Source organism: Myotis davidii, unplaced genomic scaffold (assembly GCF_000327345.1).
Source record: "Myotis davidii unplaced genomic scaffold, ASM32734v1 scaffold370, whole genome shotgun sequence".
In the NCBI taxonomy this organism is placed as follows: Eukaryota; Metazoa; Chordata; class Mammalia; order Chiroptera; family Vespertilionidae; genus Myotis; species Myotis davidii.
The window spans coordinates 16,486,913-16,495,323 of record NW_006288615.1 but is presented as its reverse complement, the minus strand read 5'-3'; positions in this window follow the sequence as shown (position 1 = coordinate 16,495,323).

The following is an 8,411-nucleotide window of genomic DNA, read 5'->3' as shown; positions in this document are numbered from 1 at the left end:
CCGGTTTCAGCAAGCTAATCCCTTCTTAAAACTGCCAGAAGAGTGCATGTCTTAGTGAGCAGAGGGGCCACCTTTACGCAGGGGAACTCAGGCAGGGAAGTGTATTCCTAGGATTCTATGTTAGAATAATGCAAATGTGGTGGGATTCCATGCCATTCTTTATCAGGGATGTTGCTCTACAAGATAGGGGATGATTTTATAATATCTCACCCAGGTGAATTATCTCTTCCTTTTACATCCTTGGTAATTTAAGTACCACTTCTACTATTTTAAAAGAAATCATTTTATCAGCAATACACAGGTGACTTGACCTTAAACTTGGGTAATTATAATAATTAAAGAGCTAATACCACATTCACTACCATGTGCAGACCCTCTCTCATTGCCTATTGTCTAGAAACCATTATGCCGCGTGTAGCTCTCTTTCTGTTCCCTGTTTCTTTGGAGCGCTTCCAAGATTCAGTCTGTTATTATTTAAACTCTCCCTGAATGTTGGTATGTTGCTTATTTTGTGCTCTGCCTTGTATGGCTTATAGATTCCCTCCCCCCCCTTCTTGGTGAGACATTTTCCATATCCATTCACAACCATTATTCATTCCACATGCTGCAAATATAATGCCCACCTAATCAATCACCACTTCTGCATTTGAAAATAAAACCATCCTTTCTTTATTATTTTAAGCAAATTAGTCAAATGAGTGTTTTCTGCAACTTGCTGCCTTTTTAGGGCCCTTGGCTCTCAGCCTGCCTTTCTCTGCTGCCGCCTCCTCCCTTTCTCCTCCTCCTGTTTGCAAACAGCACCCATTTCCTTTCCCTGGTGTTCCGGGTGGATTCTGATCCTCCCAACTTGGTCGTCTGCTTTGATGATCACACATTCTTCCTTCGAGCACTCCCTTTCCAACAAGGCCTGTGGGTGGTACAGATGCTTCATCTCCCTCTCCCCTTAGAACTGAGCAGAGGAGACCTCCTCTCCGGCAGGCCTTACTTTCAGAAAGCACAGTGGCTGTACAATCAGTGTTAATCACTGAAATTACAAGATGCCATTGAAGACAGTAAAATAGAAAAGGGGGGGGGGGGATGGAGCACTTACATATTTAATTCTTCCCTTACCACTAAAAAAAAAACTCTCCACTTTAGTGTAATTTTAAGAAGGACTCTTTTGTTTTAAGAAACCAGGGCTCTTTCTGCCCCTCCCCACATTTTTGTCAATTAAGCCTCTTGAAGAGGAGAAGAGAGAGCACAGTGAAGCATCTGCTGCCAGGAGAAGTCTTGCGGCCAAAGCCTGTTGTGGGGAACTCTGACTAACAATTGTCCTGGCAAAGCACATGGCTCTCAGAATCAGGATTCTTTCTAATGTATGTGTTTATAAGCAATTAAACTCCAGTTTTAGGGAAGAGTCACTAACAGCATATATTATTTTAATAGACATACAGTACTACTTTAAACCGTCTTCGCCATCTGCTCGTCATGATTATAAATGCAAAGAGAACATATTTTACATTAGCATCAGAAACTACTGGGATATTAGGGATTGAAATGCCCATATATGCTCTTTGTACAAGCCCGAATGCATCTGTGCTATTTTCCTTTTCTTGCCGCAATGCAAATCAGAGAAAGAAGATGCTTGTTCCTTGTGGACTCTTTTCTGACGTGGAAAATAATTTTCAGGATGGAAATTCATTAGGAGGGGATTTTGACTTACTATTCAGCCAAATATGCTTTTAAAACCATATGAGCTGATGTGTCTGGCTCTTGCTGGCCCTATTTGGCTATCTTCGCTCCTAGCCAGTGGGGGAGAAAAACACAATACACTCAGGGCAGTAAATCCATTGCAATCTTCTTTAATGTCCATCAGAGATACCATGCATAATGTATAATGGAGTAAATGTTTCTTCTCTCTAAATAAAATTTAAAAGAGGCATGGGATGCACATGTATTGGTGGAAAAAGTTGAATAGAGTTAAAAAAGCATCTGAATAGTCATCCACTCTGTTTTGCATCTGTATCTTTACGGTTGGGTGATATTTTTAGCTGGAGAATAATACTAGCATCATGTTGGAGGGAGCAGGGATGAAACACTCAGTTCTGTTTTCTCAGCTGAGTCAGTCAAAGCCACCATATAAACGTATTCATCTCACAAGAAATGGCAGAGATGAGGACATTAGACTCTCTACTAAGAAGAATGTTTAGCTACAGTAAAGAAATGTAGCCCAAAGGAAAGGCTACTCGGGATGAGTTAAAAGAAGTTCAACAGTAGAGTCTGCATGAAAGAATTTGTCCCTCCTCAGTAGCAAACTGGATTTATTATTTACTTGAAGATCTGAGTTCACACTGCATTTCCAGCTCAAGCTTTTTAACGGTGTTTCTGATTTTTTTGTCTTGCCTCCTGGCCATTAGACAGCATGGAATGATAAAAGCATGCATTTTAAGAGGAGCAATGTTACAGACAAGTGAAGATGAAGATGTGCATGCTCATTAGTAATGAGTGGTTACAGGCTCTGATCAACTCTATGGAACCAGATAAGCATCACCAGAGGTGACACTCCCCAGGTAGGAAGGACCAAGACCTGCAGTGGCCACAGAACAGAGCTGCTGGAGGTAGAAGGCAATCACTGTTCTCTTTCCTCAATTCTAGATTAAAAACAACAGCAACACTTAAAGTACCCTACAAGACAATTTATGATTTTCCTTAGAATATCCCCACCTTGTAATTCTGTTACAGGCTGCCTCCTGGCTGTCACTTTGTGTAAGGGCTAAAGTTTTTGAATCTCTATCTCATACGTGTGTACAATGAGCCAACCCAACTACAAGACAAGCATCCCTAAAGAACCACATTCACCCTGCTACTCGCTGCTCAGAAACATTCAGTGGTGTCCACAGTTGATATTTAAGGTCACCTCTGTTCACAAGGTCTTGCAGCTTTTCATTCTAACTCCAGGACTTCTGTGGTCCATCCAGTTTCTCAGGCCTCCATGCCTTCCATGGGATCATGAGGGGGCTTCTGGATCTCCACACACAGCCTGTGGGAATCTGGGGGACTTCATCTCAGACCCTCCCTGGCAAACCACATTGCAGCACCATTGGGTTTCTATCATTTTTCACTTTCTCAAGCCCAGGGCGAAAACTTGGAGGCATGAGTTCCTTTCTCATGGGTGCAATCAGTGCTTTAATCCTAGACCTGGCTCCTCTAGATATCTCTCTGCTTTCCACAGCCTGTCTTTGGAAGTGCTTTTCTTCTCCCAGGGTTTTAGGATCTCACTGTGGCTGACTATAAAACTCTACTCCTCTAACTTCGGGTTCTTGAAATCCACCCATCCTTGCATCCTTTAACAAAGGTTGGCTCTCACAAATGAAAGCCTAGGCTTTCACAACTCTGGGAAGAAAGAAATAGTGTCCTCCCTCCTTCAAGGCTGGATTCTGCATCTCTCTAAAAGGAAGCTTACTTCAGCTCCAATGGATGGAGAATTGTAAGACAGCAAGAATTTAGGGGAATAAAAATTACCTGGGGTAACGCTCTAAAATAATACTTACTTCATATGCATTAAGATCCCGTTTAAATTCCATCTTTGCTAATCACACAAATTAGCAAATCAGTGATTTTTACTACCTCTAAACTTGGTAGTATGTGGCCCTCATACAGGGCCTAAAATAATCTTGCCTGCAGCCATTTCTCTCTTACCTCTCCAAAGAAGATTGTAATCCTATTATCCTCCATCCTGCCTCATGCAGGGCCTCTTCACATCTGTTTAGGAGTTACAGGGCAATAAGCATTGCCCCCTTTCTGACAGACAGCTTCCTGGATCTCCCTGGGGCTAATCCTGTGTGTCACCTGGTGGTAAGTATGGTATGCAGGGGATGCTGATCAAGCACTAGAAAAACTAGAGGTGGCCCACACCTTACCTTTCACACTTGTCCTGCTCTTTGGACTTTTAGATGCCCTGAAGTTCAGGGTCACAGCAATGCCTCACTGTCAGCTGGCCTATGAACTTGATTTTTGGACACTGAGTAGAATTACTAAAGGGAAAATATTTAATATTGAGGAAAATGGACCTCTAATCAATGCAGTCTGGCAATATCCTAAATTTGAAATTAGGAAGAGTGATTGAATGAATGCAGTGTACTGGTCACAAATTCTTTCTCTAAGAGATAGTGTTTAATATGAACAGTCTAAGTAAAATATTTCTTTAAACTCTTCAAACTGTTATTTTAATTTTAAAAATGTCTGTACCTGGCCAAAAGAAATTCAGCAACACTAAAGATTATATACAAAAGTCAAATGTCCCTCTCATCCTAAATTCCTTTCTAGTTCCTCCTCTATAGGGAATTACTGTTAACAGCTTCTTTTTTATTCTTCCAGAAAATTCCCATGCACATACAAACTGTATTTATGTATATTATTATGCATATTCCCCCCCAAAACTAGCATACTTTATACACTGTTATGAATTTTGCTTTATCTACTTAAAAATGGATCTTGCATATGTTTATATGTCAATATGTACAGCTCTCACTCACTCTTTTTAATGGGTATTTTCTACTGCATTATTTGAATGTTTGACCAATTCTCTATTGAAGAACATTCAGTTCAATTATATTAGCAAGAATTTCTGTAATAAAATTTCTAAAGCAAAACTAATGCTGAGAAATCAAGGCCTCGTAAATCAAGGTTTTGCTAAACTTCAATAGGCTACAACCACCACATATTTGAACTCTACAGGACCCTTGGGGGCAGGGGTGTCCTTTCTCTGTGTAGAAAGGAAACAGGACAGAGAGGTAGTTTTCCTGGGCTTACGAGGAACATAGGCGCACTCCAGGCTGACACATAGGCTTGCTCTCTCTGTGTTCCAGTGCTTGCCTGATTAGGTTGTAATGGCAGATCTCCTCTGACCCAGCCATTGCACTTGTCCAGGCCTGCTGGGTCAATGTGACCTGCTACCCTGTCCTCAGACTAACCTGATTCTGGTCTGCTCCCTGCCCAAGGTTGTCTTCTCATTCTACTTTGTGTTTTACTTTTTCTTTTTTTAAAATTTTTATCCACAAGGCTTACTCCTCCTGGAGCTGGCCACTCCTGCCTTTTGCAGACAGTTTCTTCTGAGGCCCCTGGGGCCCTACTCCCATGGTTGGTCTGTGGCACTCAGGTGGCTGCTTCTTCCCGGCTTCCTTGTTGGTTACCTCTACTCTTCCCAGCCTGTAGTGTGAGAATGCCCTAAGGCTCTGAAATCAGCAATACCTGGTTCTCTATCCACATTCTCTCCCATTGCACTATCTAAAGTGGTTGTGCAAGGAAATCACCCATGAAACATTCTTGACTCCCCTTTTCCCCTCATATCCAGTGTCATTAAGTCCCATCAACTCCCCTCCTACTAGTCTAATAGAAAACACATTTGTCCTCATGAGCTGGGCTGGGCTGAAAATAAGGAAAAGCACCAAGGGAACAACTGGCCTAAGGAATAAGGATGTGGTTAATATGGATAACACGGAAACTGGTGTATTTTAGGGGCCTTTGAAGTTCTAATTTGAACAAAATCCCATTGGTAACCTTTGCTCCGACTGTAGAGAAAGGGCAGTATTGAAGTGACCACTCATGGCACCTCCAGTCATTGACTGTTGCTGCCCCCTACAGTCCACCTGGAAAGGTATCAGTCCCGAGAAGGCACAGATCACAAGGACTACGAGGCAGGTCTAGCACTGTGTGGTCTAATGTGGTAGGGACCACCACTTGTGGCTGTTGAGCCCTTGCGATGTGGCTAGTGCCAGGGGCAAGGTGCTGTAAGTGTAAAACAGACACCACATTTTAAAGACCTAGAATAAAGAAAAAGAAAGTGAAATATTCCATTAATAATTTCTAACTTGATTATATTCGGACATAATAAAATTTTAGCCATATTGGATCAAGTAGACCATTATTAATACCCAGTCAAAACTAATTTCACCTGTTTCATCTTTTTTAATGTGGCTACTAGAACATCTTGGTGGCTTGGACTATATTTCTATTGGACAGCACTGGTCTAGAAAGTCTGGGGTTTTAAGAAACTAAATAGAGTCTTTACATTTTAATGACATACTATCTCCATGAACAATAACTCCTGAAAAGTTTCCATCATTCGAGAAATGTTCAAGGAAATGAAAACTCATGAATTAGAATAGGCTTCCGAGTCCAGAGCCCTCATCTCCAGAGCCCACATCTTTGTCATCTAAGAATGAATTTAATGTCTAGAAACCATTCACTAATTTATTCTGCAAACATCCGTTGAGCGCTTACTATGTGCCTGACGCAGCTAGACAGCGATGTATGAAGCAGTGAACATGAAAATTTTCTGACCTCAAGGAGTTTTTTTACACATTAACAAATCATTTTAAGAGAAGGATGTACAAATTGTGAGAAATGTCCATTCATTTGGAGCCACACCTGATGCATACAATAAACGGTTAAGCTGGGGTTTAAGAGAAAACAGGGGTGCAAAGTCATGAGGCATTACTGTGTGTGGCTTACAAACAAGATGGACCAAAAAAGCGAGACATAGCAGCATCATTGTTCACTTGAGTAAGTGCTATCATTTAACCTTCTAAAGGGACCGCTTTGAAGAGGACAATGCCCATTTTATGTCTTACGTATTAGCATGTTTGTAAAAATAAAAATCCTATACCTGTGTCCTGTTCCAGTGCTTTCTCAGGCCAGCATTCCTATGAACAGCTGGGCAGGACCAGCCTTAGGACACAGAGCTTCTAGGGACTGGGGGCATCTGTATGAGATCCTTAGTGGTCTGGGAGGGAACCAGCAATGGCTTTGTCTCGGTACCTCTCATTCTTCTTAGAGAAGGATGGGGATCATTTCCAAGTGTCCTCCATCTAGGCACTGCAACCTGTCCTCCAGGATTAGGACATTTCTCTTATCCCTGTACCCAGTGTGTGAAACTTAAGGGAATTTTACATGGACGCCTATTGTGCACCTCATAATCAGTTCTATTTAAATGAACATGTTGTGAAAAAAGAATTACTTTGGTGATTAAGACAGACTAGGAAATATGTATGAGAGGGCTCGGATCGAGGGGAGACGCGTGAGCAGAACGGAGCTTCGGGCCCCGAATTGCAGACTTGTCTGAATGATGTACGGTCACACAAACATTTTCTCACGCCCCGGTAAACGGTGACAACACCGAACAGAGAGTGGCTGGTCAACTCCAGTGCAAACCATTAACCACATTAGAGAAAATAGCCCTGGAGAGGCATCGCTCAACGGTTTTTAACTTCAAAAGATGTCACAAGAAGAGCCACAAATTATTATTGCTGACAATTTGTACAATTTGTCCCTGGTGAAATGTGTGTGTCCCTACACCGCGCCATTTTACATAACAATATGAAATATTAAAAGGGAAAAACGTTTTGTAATAAACAGCAGTTTTGCTGATTGCAGCTGATTATGTTAAGCAGCTTGTACTGGGGATGTCAGAGGAGACTTAATAGCTCCTATAACTAATCTCTGTGGCTGACCTCTCCCCTCGCTGATGAAGCCTATTCAAAACCCCGCTGCTCTTTCTCATTTCCAGATCTTATATTTCTGAACTGTTTTGATCATGCATATATTTGCTAAAGTTGTGTACAGGGTGTGTGTGTGTGTGTGTGTGTTAAACTATATATAATGCAGGAAGAAAAATTCCTGCCCAGGGCTGTCTTCAGCATTATTAAAAAGGAAACAAAACAAAAGTTCACGAATATGTTTTACGCATGCTTATCTACAACATTCTTATCAGATGCCAAAATGTCATCAATTATCGCTGAAGAACGGTCCCCTGTACATGAGAACTTATGCAGAGGAATATGATGCCTTTTTTTTTTTTTTTTTTTTTTTTTTACTCCAACTTCAAAAGGCAAGGATGTTTTTCTGGGGAAGACTTGTCATCGTGGTCATTTTATCAGCCTCAATGGCTGGTACTTAGAAGCAAAGTGCTAGTCAATCATAAAGCAATTTCATTTTTTTCTGGTAAAAGTTTTTGATTTAAACGGGATTTCATAGAGAACATTTCAGAGTGTGACGCGCGCCTCCTCCACAGGCAAGTACAGATGAATATGTGTGGCGTGTGTGTAAGTGACTAATTTAGTTTGCTCTTCCTCTTTTCCCCAAATGCAGAGATGTTTACAAAACCGCAAGGAGAAATGGCGGGTGGAGGTTGGGAGGGAGGGGAGGCATCAGCCTACCCCCGATTATGCAAATGTAACCATCCCAGGGAAATAAAGACAAAAACGGGGAGGAAGAAATTCAACAATCCAAGAGTAAAGTGTCTGAGTGTGATTCGGTGGAGGGAAGGGGGGACTCAGTACAAGCTGGTCACCGAAAAGGTTGTCTTTCTATGAGACAAATACTGGCTGAAACTGGCTGATAAATATTTCCTATAGGATTTGAAGCAGGTTGCC